Genomic DNA, 21610 nt, shown 5'->3' with positions numbered 1-21610 from the left:
ATATACAGCGCTACATTGGATGGTAAGGATATATAGCACTACTTTGGATGGTAAGGATATACAGCGCTACATTGGATGGTAAGGATATATAGCACTACTTTGGATGGTAAGGATATACAGCGCTACATTGGATGGTAAGGATATATAGCACTACTTTGGATGGTAAGGATATATAGTGCTACTTTGGATGGTAAGGATATACAGCGCTACATTGGATGGTAAGGATATATAGCACTACTTTGGATGGTAAGGATATACAGCGCTACATTGGATGGTAAGGATATATAGCACTACTTTGGATGGTAAGGATATATAGCGCTACATTGGATGGTAAGGATATATAGCGCTACTTTGGATGGTAAGGATATACAGCGCTACATTGGATGGTAAGGATATACAGCGCTACATTGGATGGTAAGGATATATAGCGCTACATTGGATGGTAAGGATATATAGCGCTAGATTGGATGGTAAGGATATATAGCGCTACTTTGGATGGTAAGGATATATAGCGCTACTTTGGATGGTAAGGATATATAGCGCTACTTTGGATGGTAAGGATATACAGCGCTACATTGGATGGTAAGGATATATAGCACTACTTTGGATGGTAAGGATATATAGCGCTACTTTGGATGGTAAGGATATACAGCGCTACATTGGATGGTAAGGATATACAGCGCTACATTGGATGGTAAGGATATATAGCACTACTTTGGATGGTAAGGATATACAGCGCTACATTGGATGGTAAGGATATATAGCACTACTTTGGATGGTAAGGATATACAGCGCTACTTTGGATGGTAAGGATATATAGCGCTACTTTGGATGGTAAGGATATACAGCGCTACATTGGATGGTAAGGATATATAGCGCTACATTGGATGGTAAGGATATATAGCGCTACTTTGGATGGTAAGGATATACAGCGCTACATTGGATGGTAAGGATATATAGCGCTACTTTGGATGGTAAGGATATATAGCACTACTTTGAATGGTAAGGATATATAGCACTACTTTGGATGGTAAGGATATACTGCGCTACATTGGATGGTAAGGATATATAGCGCTACTTTGGATGGTAAGGATATATAGCACTACTTTGAATGGTAAGGATATACAGTGCTACATTGGATGGTAAGGATATATAGCGCTACTTTGGATGGTAAGGATATACAGCGCTACTTTGGATGGTAAGGATATATAGCGCTACTTTGGATGGTAAGGATATACAGCGTTACATTGGATGGTAAGGATATATAGCACTACTTTGGATGGTAAGGATATACTGCGCTACATTGGATGGTAAGGATATATAGCGCTACTTTGGATGGTAAGGATATACAGCGTTACATTGGATGGTAAGGATATATAGCACTACATTGGATGGTAAGGATATATAGCGCTACTTTGGATGGTAAGGATATATAGCGCTACTTTGGATGGTAAGGATATACAGCGCTACTTTGGATGGTAAGGATATATAGCGCTACATTGGATGGTAAGGATATATAGCGCTACTTTGGATGGTAAGGATATACAGCGCTACATTGGATGGTAAGGATATATAGCACTACATTGGATGGTAAGGATATACAGTGCTACATTGGATGGTAAGGATATATAGCGCTACATTGGATGGTAAGGATATATAGCGCTACTTTGGATGGTAAGGATATACAGCGCTACTTTGGATGGTAAGGATATATAGCGCTACATTGGATGGTAAGGATATACAGCGCTACTTTGGATGGTAAGGATATATAGCGCTACATTGGATGGTAAGGATATACAGTGCTACATTGGATGGTAAGGATATATAGCGCTACATTGGATGGTAAGGATATATAGCGCTACTTTGGATGGTAAGGATATACAGCGCTACTTTGGATGGTAAGGATATATAGCGCTACATTGGATGGTAAGGATATATAGCGCTACTTTGGATGGTAAGGATATATAGCACTACATTGGATGGTAAGGATATATAGCGCTACTTTGGATGGTAAGGATATACAGCGCTACTTTGGATGGTAAGGATATATAGCGCTACATTGGATGGTAAGGATATACAGCGCTACTTTGGATGGTAAGGATATATAGCGCTACATTGGATGGTAAGGATATACAGTGCTACATTGGATGGTAAGGATATATAGCGCTACATTGGATGGTAAGGATATATAGCGCTACTTTGGATGGTAAGGATATACAGCGCTACTTTGGATGGTAAGGATATATAGCGCTACATTGGATGGTAAGGATATATAGCGCTACTTTGGATGGTAAGGATATACAGCGCTACATTGGATGGTAAGGATATATAGCGCTACATTGGATGGTAAGGATATACAGTGCTACATTGGATGGTAAGGATATATAGCGCTACTTTGGATGGTAAGGATATATAGCGCTACTTTGGATGGTAAGGATATACAGCGCTACATTGGATGGTAAGGATATATAGCGCTATATTGGATGGTAAGGATATACAGTGGGGCAAAAAAGTATTTAGTCAGTCAGCAATAGTGCAAGTTCCACCACTTAAAAAGATGAGAGGCATCTGTAATTTACATCATAGGTAGACCTCAACTATGGGAGACAAACTGAGAAAAAAAAATCCAGAAAACCACATTGTCTGTTTTTTTAACATTTTATTTGCATATTATGGTGGAAAATAAGTATTTGGTCAGAAACAAAATTTCATCTCAATACTTTGTAATATATCCTTTGTTGGCAATGACAGAGGTCAAACGTTTTCTGTAAGTCTTCACAAGGTTGCCACACACTGTTGTTGGTATGTTGGCCCATTCCTCCATGCAGATCTCCTCTAGAGCAGTGATGTTTTTGGCTTTTCGCTTGGCAACATGGACTTTCAACTCCCTCCAAAGGTTTTCTATAGGGTTGAGATCTGGAGACTGGCTAGGCCACTCCAGGACCTTGAAATGCTTCTTACGAAGCCACTCCTTTGTTGCCCTGGCGGTGTGCTTTGGATCATTGTTATGTTGAAAGACCCAGCCACGTTTCATCTTCAATGCCCTTGCTGATGGAAGGAGGTTTGCACTCAAAATCTCACGATACATGGCCCCATTCATTCTTTCATGTACCTGGATCAGTCGTCCTGGTCCCTTTGCAGAGAAACAGCCCCAAATCATGATGTTTCCACCACCATGCTTTACAGTAGGTATGGTGTTTGATGGATGCAACTCAGTATTCTTTTTCCTCCAAACACGACAAGTTGTGTTTCTACCAAACAGTTCCAGTTTGGTTTCATCAGACCATAGGACATTCTCCCAAAACTCCTCTGGATCAACCAAATGCTCTCTAGCAAACTTCAGACGGGCCCGGACATGTACTGGCTTAAGCAGTGGGACACGTCTGGCACTGCAGGATCTGAGTCCATGGTGGCATAGTGTGTTACTTATGGTAGGCCTTGTTACATTGGTCCCAGCTCTCTGCAGTTCATTCACTAGGTCCCCCCGCGTGGTTCTGGGATTTTTGCTCACCGTTCTTGTGATCATTCTGACCCCACGGGGTGGGATTTTGCGTGGAGCCCCAGATCGAGGGAGATTATCAGTGGTCTTGTATGTCTTCCATTTTCTAGTTATTGCTCCCACTGTTGATTTCTTCACTCCAAGCTGGTTGGCTATTGCAGATTCAGTCTTCCCAGCCTGGTGCAGGGCTACAATTTTGTTTCTGGTGTCCTTTGACAGCTCTTTGGTCTTCACCATAGTGGAGTTTGGAGTCAGACTGTTTGAGGGTGTGCACAGGTGTCTTTTTATACTGATAACAAGTTTAAACAGGTGCCATTACTACAGGTAATGAGTGGAGGAAAGAGGAGACTCTTAAAGAAGAAGTTACAGGTCTGTGAGAGCCAGAAATCTTGATTGTTTGTTTCTGACCAAATACTTATTTTCCACCATAATATGCAAAAAAAATGATAAAAAAACAGACAATGTGATTTTCTGGATTTTTTTCCCTCAGTTTGTCTCCCATAGTTGAGGTCTACCTATGATGTAAATTACAGACGCCTCTCATCTTTTTAAGCGGTGGAACTTGCACTATTGCTGACTGACCAAATACTTTTTTGCCCCACTGTATAGTGCTACATTGGATGGTAAGGATATATAGCGCTACTTTGGATGGTAAGGATATATAGTGCTACATTGGATGGTAAGGATATATAGCGCTACTTTGGATGGTAAGGATATATAGGGCTACATTGGATGGTAAGGATATATAGCGCTACTTTGGATGGTAAGGATATATAGTGCTACATTGGATGGTAAGGATATATAGTGCTACATTGGATGGTAAGGATATACAGTGCTACATTGGATGGTAAGGATATATAGTGCTACATTGGATGGTAAGGATATATAGTGCTACATTGGATGGTAAGGATATATAGTGCTACATTGGATGGTAAGGATATATAGGGCTACATTGGATGGTAAGGATATATAGTGCTACATTGGATGGTAAGGATATATAGAGCTACATTGGATGGTAAGGATATATAGCACTACTTTGGATGGTAAGGATATATAGTGCTACATTGGATGGTAAGGATATATAGGGCTACATTGGATGGTAAGGATATATAGCGCTACATTGGATGGTAATGATATATAGCGCTATATTGGATGGTAAGGATATATAGTGCTACATTGGATGGTAAGGATATATAGTACTACATTGGATGGTAAGGATATATAGTGCTACATTGGATGGTAAGGATATATAGGGCTACTTTGGATGGTAAGGATATATAGCGCTACATTGGATGGTAAGGATATATAGGGCTACATTGGATGGTAAGGATATACAGTGCTACATTGGATGGTAAGGATATATAGTGCTACATTGGATGGTAAGGATATATAGTGCTACATTGGATGGTAAGGATATATAGTGCTACATTGGATGGTAAGGATATATAGCGCTACTTTGGATGGTAAGGATATATAGCGCTACTTTTGATGGTAAGGATATATAGCGCTACTATGGATGGTAAGGATATATAGCGCTACTTTGGATGGTAAGGATATATAGCGCTACATTGGATGGTAAGGATATATAGCGCTATATTGGATGGTAAGGATATATAGCGCTACATTGGATGGTAAGGATATATAGGGCTACATTGGATGGTAAGGATATATAGCGCTACATTGGATGGTAAGGATATATAGCGCTACATTGTATGGTAAGGATATATAGCGCTATATTGGATGGTAAGGATATATAGCGCTACATTGGATGGTAAGGATATATAGCGCTACATTGGCTGGTAAGGATATATAGCGCTACATTGGCTGGTAAGGATATATAGCGCTACATTGGATGGTAAGGATATATAGCGCTATATTGGATGGTAAGGATATATAGCGCTACATTGGATGGTAAGGATATATAGGGCTACATTGGATGGTAAGGATATATAGCGCTACTTTGGATGGTAAGGATATATAGCGCTACATTGGATGGTAAGGATATATAGCGCTACATTGGATGGTAAGGATATATAGTGCTACATTGGATGGTAAGGATATATAGGGCTACAATGGATGGTAAGGATATATAGTGCTACATTGGATGGTAAGGATATATAGGGCTACATTGGATGGTAAGGATATATAGTGCTACATTGGATGGTAAGGATATATAGCGCTACATTGGATGGTAAGGATATATAGTGCTACATTGGATGGTAAGGATATATAGCGCTACATTGGATGGTAAGGATATATAGCGCTATATTGGATGGTAAGGATATATAGGGCTACTTTGGATGGTAAGGATATATAGCGCTATATTGGATGGTAAGGATATATAGGGCTACTTTGGATGGTAAGGATATATAGCGCTATATTGGATGGTAAGGATATATAGCGCTACTTTGGATGGTAAGGATATATAGCGCTACTTTGGATGATAAGGATATATAGTGCTACATTGGATGGTAAGGATATATAGTGCTACATTGGATGGTAAGGATATATAGCGCTACATTGGATGGAAAGGATATATAGCGCTACATTGGATGGTAAGGATATATAGCGCTACTTTGGATGGTAAGGATATATAGTGCTATATTGGATGGTAAGGATATATAGCGCTACTTTGGATGGTAAGGATATATAGTGCTACATTGGATGGTAAGGATATATAGCGCTACTTTGGATGTAAGGATATATAGCGCTACATTGGATGGTAAGGATATATAGCGCTACTTTGGATGGTAAGGATATATAGCGCTACATTAGATGGTAAGGATATATAGCGCTACTTTGGATGGTAAGGATATATAGCGCTACATTGGATGGTAAGGATATACAGCGCTACTTTGGATGGTAAGGATATATAGCGCTACATTGGATGGTAAGGATATATAGCGCTACTTTGGATGGTAAGGATATATAGTGCTACATTGGATGGAAAGGATATACAGCGCTACTTTGGATGGTAAGGATATATAGCGCTACATTGGATGGTAAGGATATATAGCGCTACATTGGATGGTAAGGATATATAGCGCTACTTTGGATGGTAAGGATATATAGCGCTACATTGGATGGTAAGGATATATAGCGCTACATTGGATGGTAAGAATATATAGCGCTACATTGGATGGTAAGGATATATAGCGCTACATTGGATGGTAAGGATATATAGCGCTACTTTGGATGGTAAGGATATATAGCGCTACTTTGGATGGTAAGGATATATAGCACTACTTTGGATGGTAAGGATATATAGCGCTACATTGGATGGTAAGGATATATAGCGCTACATTGGATGGTAAGGATATATAGCGCTACTTTGGATGGTAAGGATATATAGCGCTACTTTGGATGGTAAGGATATATAGCGCTACATTGGATGGTAAGGATATATAGCGCTACTTTGGATGGTAAGGATATATAGCGCTACATTGGATGGTAAGGATATATAGCGCTACTTTGGATGGTAAGGATATATAGCGCTACATTGGATGGTAAGGATATACAGCGCTACTTTGGATGGTAAGGATATATAGCGCTACATTGGATGGTAAGGATATATAGCGCTACTTTGGATGGTAAGGATATATAGCGCTACATTGGATGGTAAGGATATATAGCGCTACTTTGGATGGTAAGGATATATAGCGCTACATTGGATGGTAAGGATATATAGCGCTACATTGGATGGTAAGGATATGTAGCGCTACATTGGATGGTCAGGATATATAGCGCTACATTGGATGGTAAGGATATATAGCGCTACATTGGATGGTAAGGATATATAGCGCTACTTTGGATGGTAAGGATATATAGCGCTACTTTGGATGGTAAGGATATGTAGCGCTAAATTGGATGGTAAGGATATATAGCGCTACATTGGATGGTAAGGATATATAGCGCTACTTTGGATTGTAAGGATATATAGCGCTACTTTGGATGGTAAGGATATATAGCGCTACTTGGATGGTAAGGATATATAGCGCTACATTGGATGGTAAGGATATATAGTGCTACATTGGATGGTAAGGATATATAGCGCTACATTGGATGGTAAGGATATACAGCGCTACATTGGATGGTAAGGATATATAGCGCTACTTTGGATGGTAAGGATATATAGCGCTACATTGGATGGTAAGGATATATAGCGCTACATTGGATGGTAAGGATATTTAGTGCTACTTTGGATGGTAAGGATATATAGCGCTACATTGGATGGTAAGGATATATAGCGCTACATTGGATGGTAAGGATATATAGCGCTACATTGGATGGTAAGGATATACAGCGCTACATTGGATGGTAAGGATATATAGCGCTACATTGGATGGTAAGGATATATAGTGCTACATTGGATGGTAAGGATATATAGCGCTACATTGGATGGTAAGGATATATAGTGCTACATTGGATGGTAAGGATATACAGCGCTACATTGGATGGTAAGGATATATAGCGCTACTTTGGATGGTAAGGATATGTAGCGCTACATTGGATGGTAAGGATATATAGCGCTACATTGGATGGTAAGGATATATAGTGCTACATTGGATGGTAAGGATATACAGCGCTACATTGGATGGTAAGGATATATAGCGCTACTTTGGATGGTAAGGATATGTAGCGCTACATTGGATGGTAAGGATATATAGCGCTACATTGGATGGTAAGGATATATAGCGCTACATTGGATGGTAAGGATATATAGCGCTACATTGGATGGTAAGGATATATAGTGCTACATTGGATGGTAAGGATATATAGCGCTACATTGGATGGTAAGGATATATAGCGCTACATTGGATGGTAAGGATATATAGCGCTACATTGGATGGTAAGGATATATAGCGCTACATTGGATGGTAAGGATATACAGTGCTACATTGGATGGTAAGGATATATAGCGCTACATTGGATGGTAAGGATATATAGTGCTACATTGGATGGTAAGGATATATAGCGCTACATTGGATGGTAAGGATATATAGCGCTACATTGGATGGTAAGGATATATAGTGCTACATTGGATGGTAAGGATATACAGCGCTACATTGGATGGTAAGGATATATAGCGCTACATTGGATGGTAAGGATATATAGTGCTACATTGGATGGTAAGGATATACAGCGCTACATTGGATGGTAAGGATATATAGCGCTACATTGGATGGTAAGGATATATAGCGCTACTTTGGATGGTAAGGATATACAGCGCTACATTGGATGGTAAGGATATATAGTGCTACATTGGATGGTAAGGATATATAGCACTACTTTGGATGGTAAGGATATATAGCGCTACATTGGATGGTAAGGATATATAGCGCTACTTTGGATGGTAAGGATATATAGCGCTACTTTGGATGGTAAGAATATACAGCGCTACATTGGATGGTAAGGATATATAGCGCTACTTTGGATGGTAAGGATATACAGCGCTACATTGGATGGTAAGGATATACAGCGCTACATTGGATGGTAAGGATATACAGCGCTACTTTGGATGGTAAGGATATATAGCGCTACATTGGATGGTAAGGATATATAGCACTACTTTGGATGGTAAGGATATACAGCGCTACATTGGATGGTAAGGATATATAGCACTACTTTGGATGGTAAGGATATATAGCGCTACATTGGATGGTAAGGATATATAGCACTACTTTGGATGGTAAGGATATATAGCGCTACTTTGGATGGTAAGGATATATAGCGCTACATTGTATGGTAAGGATATATAGCGCTACATTGGATGGTAAGGATATATAGCACTACTTTGGATGGTAAGGATATACAGCGCTACTTTGGATGGTAAGGATATATAGCGCTACATTGGATGGTAAGGATATATAGCACTACTTTGGATGGTAAGGATATACAGCGCTACATTGGATGGTAAGGATATATAGCACTACTTTGGATGGTAAGGATATATAGCGCTACATTGGATGGTAAGGATATATAGCACTACTTTGGATGGTAAGGATATATAGCGCTACTTTGGATGGTAAGGATATATAGCGCTACATTGTATGGTAAGGATATATAGCGCTACATTGGATGGTAAGGATATATAGCGCTACTTTGGATGGTAAGGATATATAGCGCTACTTTGGATGGTAAGGATATATAGCGCTACATTGGATGGTAAGGATATACAGCACTACTTTGGATGGTAAGGATATACAGCGCTACATTGGATGGTAAGGATATATAGCACTAGTTTGGATGGTAAGGATATATAGCGCTACTTTGGATGGTAAGGATATACAGCGCTACATTGGATGGTAAGGATATATAGCACTACTTTGGATGGTAAGGATATACAGCGCTACATTGGATGGTAAGGATATATAGCACTACTTTGGATGGTAAGGATATATAGCGCTACATTGGATGGTAAGGATATATAGCGCTACTTTGGATGGTAAGGATATATAGTGCTACATTGGATGGTAAGGATATACAGTGCTACATTGGATGGTAAGGATATATAGCGCTACTTTGGATGGTAAGGATTTATAGCGCTACATTGGATGGTAAGGATATATAGCACTACTTTGGATGGTAAGGATATATAGCGCTACATTGGATGGTAAGGATATATAGCGCTACATTGGATGGTAAGGATATATAGTGCTACATTGGATGGTAAGGATATACAGTGCTACATTGGATGGTAAGGATATATAGCGCTACTTTGGATGGTAAGGATTTATAGCGCTACATTGGATGGTAAGGATATATAGCGCTACTTTGGATGGTAAGGATATATAGCGCTACATTGGATGGTAAGGATATATAGCGCTACTTTGGATGGTAAGGATATACAGCGCTACTTTGGATGGTAAGGATATATAGCGCTACTTTGGATGGTAAGGATATACAGCGCTACATTGGATGGTAAGGATATATAGCGCTACATTGGATGGTAAGGATATACAGCGCTACTTTGGATGGTAAGGATATACAGCGCTACTTTGGATGGTAAGGATATATAGCGCTACTTTGGATGGTAAGGATATACAGCGCTACATTGGATGGTAAGGATATATAGTGCTACATTGGATGGTAAGGATATACAGTGCTACATTGGATGGTAAGGATATATAGCGCTACTTTGGATGGTAAGGATTTATAGCGCTACATTGGATGGTAAGGATATATAGCGCTACTTTGGATGGTAAGGATATATAGCGCTACATTGGATGGTAAGGATATATAGCGCTACTTTGGATGGTAAGGATATATAGCGCTACATTGGATGGTAAGGATATATAGCGCTACTTTGGATGGTAAGGATATACAGCGCTACTTTGGATGGTAAGGATATATAGCGCTACTTTGGATGGTAAGGATATATAGCGCTACTTTGGATGGTAAGGATATACAGCGCTACATTGGATGGTAAGGATATATAGTGCTACATTGGATGGTAAGGATATATAGCGCTACATTGGATGGTAAGGATATATAGCGCTACTTTGGATGGTAAGGATATACAGTGCTACATTGGATGGTAAGGATATATAGCGCTACTTTGGATGGTAAGGATTTATAGCGCTACATTGGATGGTAAGGATATATAGCGCTACTTTGGATGGTAAGGATATATAGCGCTACATTGGATGGTAAGGATATATAGCGCTACTTTGGATGGTAAGGATATATAGCGCTACATTGGATGGTAAGGATATATAGCGCTACTTTGGATGGTAAGGATATACAGTGCTACATTGGATGGTAAGGATATACAGCGCTACTTTGGATGGTAAGGATTTATAGCGCTACATTGGATGGTAAGGATATATAGCGCTACTTTGGATGGTAAGGATATACAGCGCTACATTGGATGGTAAGGATATACAGCGCTACATTGGATGGTAAGGATATATAGCGCTACATTGGATGGTAAGGATATATAGCGCTACATTGGATGGTAAGGATATACAGCGCTACATTGGATGGTAAGGATATATAGTGCTACATTGGATGGTAAGGATATATAGCGCTACATTGGATGGTAAGGATATATAGCGCTACATTGGATGGTAAGGATATATAGGGCTACATTGGATGGTAAGGATATATAGCGCTACTTTGGATGGTAAGGATATATAGTGCTACATTGGATGGTAAGGATATATAGTGCTACATTGGATGGTAATAATAATAATAATAATAATAATAATCTTTATTTATATAGCGCCAACATATTCCGCAGCGCTTTACAGTTTAACAGTTTCAAACACAAAAGTCATAAGTAACAACGTTAACAATACAATAATTAAAGCAAAATAAGCCGCCCCTGCTCGTGAGAGCTTACAATCTACAATGAGGTGGGGGAGATACAAAGTACAGGTGTGTATTTACAATGATGTATTTACAATGATGGTCCAGCCATCTTCAGGGGTTGGGGAATAGATGGGGATAGTGAATGGGCTACACACAAACATAACATAACTTTGATTAGTGAACGTGATAGGCCGCTCTGAACAAATGTGTTTTGAGCGAGCGCCTAAAACTATGCAAATTATGGATGGTCCTAATATCTTGGGGTAGAGCATTCCAGAGGATTGGCGCAGCACGGGAGAAGTCTTGGAGTCGGGAGTGGGAGGTACGGATTAGTGCAGAGGTTAGCCGAAAGTCATTTGCAGAGCGCAGTGGTCTGTTAGGCTGATAGACAGAAATGAGGGAGGAGATGTAAGGGGGTGCCGCACTGTGGAGAGCTTTGTGGGTGAGAACAAGTACTTTGAATTGTATCCTGTAATGAATGGGCAGCCAGTGTAACGACTAGCGAAGAGCGGACGCGTCCGAGTAACGATTAGCCAGATGGACGACCCTGGCTGCTGCATTAAGGATGGACTGGAGAGGGGAAAGTCGAGTGAGGGGGAGGCCAATGGTAAGGATATATAGTGCTACATTGGATGGTAAGGATATATAGCGCTACATTGGATGGTAAGGATATATAGCGCTACATTGGATGGTAAGGATATACAGCGCTACATTGGATGGTAAGGATATACAGCGCTACATTGGATGGTAAGGATATATAGCGCTACTTTGGATGGTAAGGATATACAGCGCTACATTGGATGGTAAGGATATATAGCGCTACATTGGATGGTAAGGATATACAGCGCTACTTTGGATGGTAAGGATATACAGCGCTACATTGGATGGTAAGGATATATAGCACTACATTGGATGGTAAGGATATACAGCGCTACATTGGATGGTAAGGATATATAGCACTACTTTGGATGGTAAGGATATACAGCGCTACATTGGATGGTAAGGATATATAGCACTACTTTGGATGGTAAGGATATACAGCGCTACATTGGATGGTAAGGATATATAGCACTACTTTGGATGGTAAGGATATACAGCGCTACATTGGATGGTAAGGATATACAGCGCTACATTGGATGGTAAGGATATATAGCGCTACATTGGATGGTAAGGATATATAGCGCTACATTGGATGGTAAGGATATATAGCGCTACTTTGGATGGTAAGGATATATAGCGCTACTTTGGATGGTAAGGATATATAGCGCTACTTTGGATGGTAAGGATATATAGCGCTACTTTGGATGGTAAGGATATATAGCGCTACTTTGGATGGTAAGGATATACAGCGCTACATTGGATGGTAAGGATATATAGCACTACTTTGGATGGTAAGGATATACAGCGCTGCATTGGATGGTAAGGATATATAGCACTACTTTGGATGGTAAGGATATACAGCGCTACATTGGATGGTAAGGATATATAGCACTACTTTGGATGGTAAGGATATATAGCGCTACTTTGGATGGTAAGGATATACAGCGCTACTTTGGATGGTAAGGATATATAGCGCTACTTTGGATGGTAAGGATATACAGCGCTACATTGGATGGTAAGGATATATAGCGCTACATTGGATGGTAAGGATATATAGCGCTACTTTGGATGGTAAGGATATATAGCGCTACATTGGATGGTAAGGATATATAGCGCTACTTTGGATGGTAAGGATATATAGCACTACTTTGGATGGTAAGGATATACAGTGCTACATTGGATGGTAAGGATATATAGCGCTACTTTGGATGGTAAGGATATACAGCGCTACATTGGATGGTAAGGATATATAGCGCTACTTTGGATGGTAAGGATATACAGCGTTACATTGGATGGTAAGGATATATAGCACTACTTTGGATGGTAAGGATATATAGTGCTACATTGGATGGTAAGGATATACAGCGCTACATTGGATGGTAAGGATATATAGCACTACTTTGGATGGTAAGGATATACAGCGCTACATTGGATGGTAAGGATATATAGCACTACATTGGATGGTAAGGATATATAGCGCTACTTTGGATGGTAAGGATATATAGCGCTACTTTGGATGGTAAGGATATATAGCGCTACTTTGGATGGTAAGGATATACAGCGCTACATTGGATGGTAAGGATATATAGCGCTACTTTGGATGGTAAGGATATACAGCGCTACATTGGATGGTAAGGATATATAGCACTACATTGGATGGTAAGGATATACAGTGCTACATTGGATGGTAAGGATATATAGCGCTACTTTGGATGGTAAGGATATATAGCGCTACTTTGGATGGTAAGGATATACAGCGCTACTTTGGATGGTAAGGATATATAGCGCTACATTGGATGGTAAGGATATATAGCGCTACTTTGGATGGTAAGGATATACAGCGCTACATTGGATGGTAAGGATATATAGCACTACATTGGATGGTAAGGATATACAGTGCTACATTGGATGGTAAGGATATATAGCGCTACATTGGATGGTAAGGATATATAGCGCTACTTTGGATGGTAAGGATATACAGCGCTACTTTGGATGGTAAGGATATATAGCGCTACTTTGGATGGTAAGGATATATAGCGCTACTTTGGATGGTAAGGATATACAGCGCTACATTGGATGGTAAGGATATATAGCACTACATTGGATGGTAAGGATATACAGTGCTACTTTGGATGGTAAGGATATATAGCGCTACATTGGATGGTAAGGATATATAGCGCTACATTGGATGGTAAGGATATACAGCGCTACTTTGGATGGTAAGGATATATAGCGCTACATTGGATGGTAAGGATATATAGCGCTACATTGGATGGTAAGGATATACAGCGCTACTTTGGATGGTAAGGATATATAGCGCTACATTGGATGGTAAGGATATATAGCGCTACTTTGGATGGTAAGGATATACAGCGCTACATTGGATGGTAAGGATATATAGCACTACATTGGATGGTAAGGATATACAGTGCTACATTGGATGGTAAGGATATATAGCGCTACTTTGGATGGTAAGGATATATAGCGCTACTTTGGATGGTAAGGATATACAGCGCTACATTGGATGGTAAGGATATATAGCGCTACTTTGGATGGTAAGGATATACAGCGCTACATTGGATGGTAAGGATATATAGCACTACATTGGATGGTAAGGATATACAGTGCTACATTGGATGGTAAGGATATATAGCGCTACTTTGGATGGTAAGGATATACAGCGCTACATTGGATGGTAAGGATATACAGTGCTACTTTGGATGGTAAGGATATATAGCGCTACTTTGGATGGTAAGGATATACAGCGCTACATTGGATGGTAAGGATATATAGCACTACATTGGATGGTAAGGATATACAGTGCTACTTTGGATGGTAAGGATATATAGCGCTACTTTGGATGGTAAGGATATACAGCGCTACATTGGATGGTAAGGATATATAGCACTACATTGGATGGTAAGGATATACAGTGCTACATTGGATGGTAAGGATATATAGCGCTACTTTGGATGGTAAGGATATATAGCGCTACATTGGATGGTAAGGATATATAGCGCTACTTTGGATGGTAAGGATATACAGCGCTACATTGGATGGTAAGGATATATAGCACTACATTGGATGGTAAGGATATACAGTGCTACATTGGATGGTAAGGATATATAGCGCTACTTTGGATGGTAAGGATATATAGCGCTACTTTGGATGGTAAGGATATACAGCGCTACATTGGATGGTAAGGATATATAGCACTACTTTGGATGGTAAGGATATATAGCGCTATATTGGATGGTAAGGATATATAGCGCTACTTTGGATGGTAAGGATATATAGCGCTATATTGGATGGTAAGGATATACAGTGGGGCAAAAAAGTATTTAGTCAGTCAGCAATAGTGCAAGTTCCACCACTTAAAAAGATGAGAGGCGTCTGTAATTTACATCATAGGTAGACCTCAACTATGGGAGACAAACTGAGAAAAAAAAATCCAGAAAACCACATTGTCTGTTTTTTTAACATTTTATTTGCATATTATGGTGGAAAATAAGTATTTGGTCAGAAACAAAATTTCATCTCAATACTTTGTAATATATCCTTTGTTGGCAATGACAGAGGTCAAACGTTTTCTGTAAGTCTTCACAAGGTTGCCACACACTGTTGTTGGTATGTTGGCCCATTCCTCCATGCAGATCTCCTCTAGAGCAGTGATGTTTTTGGCTTTTCGCTTGGCAACATGGACTTTCAACTCCCTCCAAAGGTTTTCTATAGGGTTGAGATCTGGAGACTGGCTAGGCCACTCCAGGACCTTGAAATGCTTCTTACGAAGCCACTCCTTTGTTGCCCTGGCGGTGTGCTTTGGATCATTGTCATGTTGAAAGACCCAGCCACGTTTCATCTTCAATGCCCTTGCTGATGGAAGGAGGTTTGCACTCAAAATCTCACGATACATGGCCCCATTCATTCTTTCATGTACCTGGATCAGTCGTCCTGGTCCCTTTGCAGAGAAACAGCCCCAAATCATGATGTTTCCACCACCATGCTTTACAGTAGGTATGGTGTTTGATGGATGCAACTCAGTATTCTTTTTCCTCCAAACACGACAAGTTGTGTTTCTACCAAACAGTTCCAGTTTGGTTTCATCAGACCATAGGACATTCTCCCAAAACTCCTCTGGATCAACCAAATGCTCTCTAGCAAACTTCAGACGGGCCCGGACATGTACTGGCTTAAGCAGTGGGACACGTCTGGCACTGCAGGATCTGAGTCCATGGTGGCATAGTGTGTTACTTATGTTAGGCCTTGTTACATTGGTCCCAGCTCTCTGCAGTTCATTCACTAGGTCCCCCCGCGTGGTTCTGGGATTTTTGCTCACCGTTCTTGTGATCATTCTGACCCCACGGGGTGGGATTTTGCGTGGAGCCCCAGATCGAGGGAGGTTATCAGTGGTCTTGTATGTCTTCCATTTTCTAGTTATTGCTCCCACTGTTGATTTCTTCAGTCCAAGCTGGTTGGCTATTGCAGATTCAGTCTTCCCAGCCTGGTGCAGGGCTACAATTTTGTTTCTGGTGTCCTTTGACAGCTCTTTGGTCTTCACCATAGTGGAGTTTGGAGTCAGACTGTTTGAGGGTGTGCACAGGTGTCTTTTTATACTGATAACAAGTTTAAACAGGTGCCATTACTACAGGTAATGAGTGGAGGAAAGAGGAGACTCTTAAAGAAGAAGTTACAGGTCTGTGAGAGCCAGAAATCTTGATTGTTTGTTTCTGACCAAATACTTATTTTCCACCATAATATGCAAAAAAAATGATAAAAAAACAGACAATGTGATTTTCTGGATTTTTTTCCCTCAGTTTGTCTCCCATAGTTGAGGTCTACCTATGATGTAAATTACAGACGCCTCTCATCTTTTTAAGCGGTGGAACTTGCACTATTGCTGACTGACCAAATACTTTTTTGCCCCACTGTATAGTGCTACATTGGATGGTAAGGATATACAGCGCTACATTGGATGGTAAGGATATATAGCGCTACTTTGGATGGTAAGGATATATAGTGCTACATTGGATGGTAAGGATATATAGCGCTACTTTGGATGGTAAGGATATATAGGGCTACATTGGATGGTAAGGATATATAGCGCTACTTTGGATGGTAAGGATATATAGTGCTACATTGGATGGTAAGGATATACAGTGCTACATTGGATGGTAAGGATATATAGTGCTACATTGGATGGTAAGGATATATAGTGCTACATTGGATGGTAAGGATATATAGTGCTACATTGGATGGTAAGGATATATAGGGCTACATTGGATGGTAAGGATATATAGTGCTACATTGGATGGTAAGGATATATAGAGCTACATTGGATGGTAAGGATATATAGCGCTATATTGGATGGTAAGGATATATAGCGCTACATTGGATGGTAAGGATATATAGCTCTACTTTGGATGGTAAGGATATATAGTGCTACATTGGATGGTAAGGATATATAGGGCTACATTGGATGGTAAGGATATATAGCGCTACATTGGATGGTAATGATATATAGCGCTATATTGGATGGTAAGGATATATAGTGCTACATTGGATGGTAAGGATATATAGTACTACATTGGATGGTAAGGATATATAGTGCTACATTGGATGGTAAGGATATATAGCGCTACTTTGGATGGTAAGGATATATAGTGCTACATTGGATGGTAAGGATATACAGTGCTACATTGGATGGTAAGGATATATAGTGCTACATTGGATGGTAAGGATATATAGTGCTACATTGGATGGTAAGGATATATAGTGCTACATTGGATGGTAAGGATATATAGCGCTACATTGGATGGTAAGGATATATAGCGCTACTTTTGATGGTAAGGATATATAGCGCTACTTTGGATGGTAAGGATATATAGCGCTACTTTGGATGGTAAGGATATATAGCGCTACATTGGATGGTAAGGATATATAGCGCTATATTGGATGGTAAGGATATATAGCGCTACATTGGATGGTAAGGATATATAGCGCTACATTGGCTGGTAAGGATATATAGCGCTACATTGGCTGGTAAGGATATATAGCGCTACATTGGATGGTAAGGATATATAGCGCTATATTGGATGGTAAGGATATATAGCGCTACATTGGATGGTAAGGATATATAGGGCTACATTGGATGGTAAGGATATATAGCGCTACTTTGGATGGTAAGGATATATAGCGCTACATTGGATGGTAAGGATATATAGCGCTACATTGGATGGTAAGGATATATAGTGCTACATTGGATGGTAAGGATATATAGGGCTACAATGGATGGTAAGGATATATAGTGCTACATTGGATGGTAAGGATATATAGGGCTACATTGGATGGTAAGGATATATAGTGCTACATTGGATGGTAAGGATATATAGCGCTACATTGGATGGTAAGGATATATAGTGCTACATTGGATGGTAAGGATATATAGCGCTACATTGGATGGTAAGGATATATAGCGCTATATTGGATGGTAAGGATATATAGGGCTACTTTGGATGGTAAGGATATATAGCGCTATATTGGATGGTAAGGATATATAGGGCTACTTTGGATGGTAAGGATATATAGCGCTATATTGGATGGTAAGGATATATAGCGCTACTTTGGATGGTAAGGATATATAGCGCTACTTTGGATGATAAGGATATATAGTGCTACATTGGATGGTAAGGATATATAGTGCTACATTGGATGGTAAGGATATATAGCGCTACATTGGATGGAAAGGATATATAGCGCTACATTGGATGGTAAGGATATATAGCGCTACTTTGGATGGTAAGGATATATAGTGCTATATTGGATGGTAAGGATATATAGCGCTACTTTGGATGGTAAGGATATATAGTGCTACATTGGATGGTAAGGATATATAGCGCTACTTTGGATGTAAGGATATATAGCGCTACATTGGATGGTAAGGATATATAGTGCTACATTGGATGGTAAGGATATACAGCGCTACTTTGGATGGTAAGGATATATAGCGCTACATTGGATGGTAAGGATATATAGCGCTACATTGGATGGTAAGGATATATAGCGCTACTTTGGATGGTAAGGATATATAGCGCTACATTGGATGGTAAGGATATATAGCGCTACATTGGATGGTAAGAATATATAGCGCTACATTGGATGGTAAGGATATATAGCGCTACATTGGATGGTAAGGATATATAGCGCTACTTTGGATGGTAAGGATATATAGCGCTACTTTGGATGGTAAGGATATATAGCACTACTTTGGATGGTAAGGATATATAGCGCTACATTGGATGGTAAGGATATATAGCGCTACATTGGATGGTAAGGATATATAGCGCTACTTTGGATGGTAAGGATATATAGCGCTACTTTGGATGGTAAGGATATATAGCGCTACATTGGATGGTAAGGATATATAGCGCTACTTTGGATGGTAAGGATATATAGCGCTACATTGGATGGTAAGGATATATAGCGCTACTTTGGATGGTAAGGATATATAGCGCTACATTGGATGGTAAGGATATACAGCGCTACTTTGGATGGTAAGGATATATAGCGCTACATTGGATGGTAAGGATATATAGCGCTACTTTGGATGGTAAGGATATATAGCGCTACATTGGATGGTAAGGATATATAGCGCTACTTTGGATGGTAAGGATATATTGCGCTACATTGGATGGTAAGGATATATAGCGCTACATTGGATGGTAAGGATATGTAGCGCTACATTGGATGGTCAGGATATATAGCGCTACATTGGATGGTAAGGATATATAGCACTACATTGGATGGTAAGGATATATAGCGCTACTTTGGATGGTAAGGATATATAGCGCTACTTTGGATGGTAAGGATATATAGCGCTAAATTGGATGGTAAGGATATATAGCGCTACATTGGATGGTAAGGATATATAGCGCTACTTTGGATTGTAAGGATATATAGCGCTACTTTGGATGGTAAGGATATATAGCGCTACTTGGATGGTAAGGATATATAGCGCTACATTGGATGGTAAGGATATATAGCGCTACATTGGATGGTAAGGATATACAGCGCTACATTGGATGGTAAGGATATATAGCGCTACTTTGGATGGTAAGGATATATAGCGCTACATTGGATGGTAAGGATATATAGCGCTACATTGGATGGTAAGGATATTTAGTGCTACTTTGGATGGTAAGGATATATAGCGCTACATTGGATGGTAAGGATATATAGCGCTACATTGGATGGTAAGGATATATAGCGCTACTTTGGATGGTAAGGATATATAGCGCTACTTGGATGGTAAGGATATATAGTGCTACATTGGATGGTAAGGATATATAGCGCTACATTGGATGGTAAGGATATACAGCGCTACATTGGATGGTAAGGATATATAGCGCTACTTTGGATGGTAAGGATATATAGCGCTACATTGGATGGTAAGGATATATAGCGCTACATTGGATGGTAAGGATATATAGTGCTACATTGGATGGTAAGGATATATAGCGCTACATTGGATGGTAAGGATATACAGCGCTACATTGGATGGTAAGGATATATAGCGCTACATTGGATGGTAAGGATATATAGTGCTACATTGGATGGTAAGGATATATAGGGCTACATTGGATGGTAAGGATATATAGTGCTACATTGGATGGTAAGGATATACAGCGCTACATTGGATGGTAAGGATATATAGCGCTACTTTGGATGGTAAGGATATGTAGCGCTACATTGGATGGTAAGGATATATAGCGCTACATTGGATGGTAAGGATATATAGCGCTACATTGGATGGTAAGGATATATAGCGCTACATTGGATGGTAAGGATATATAGTGCTACATTGGATGGTAAGGATATATAGCGCTACATTGGATGGTAAGGATATATAGCGCTACATTGGATGGTAAGGATATATAGCGCTACATTGGATGGTAAGGATATATAGCGCTACATTGGATGGTAAGGATATACAGTGCTACATTGGATGGTAAGGATATATAGCGCTACATTGGATGGTAAGGATATATAGTGCTACATTGGATGGTAAGGATATATAGCGCTACATTGGATGGTAAGGATATATAGCGCTACATTGGATGGTAAGGATATATAGTGCTACATTGGATGGTAAGGATATACAGTGCTACATTGGATGGTAAGGATATATAGCGCTACTTTGGA

The sequence above is a fragment of the Ranitomeya imitator genome, chromosome 2 (genome assembly GCF_032444005.1).
Source record: "Ranitomeya imitator isolate aRanImi1 chromosome 2, aRanImi1.pri, whole genome shotgun sequence".
NCBI lineage: Eukaryota > Metazoa > Chordata > Amphibia > Anura > Dendrobatidae > Ranitomeya > Ranitomeya imitator.
Note: the sequence above shows the minus strand (reverse complement) of the source record.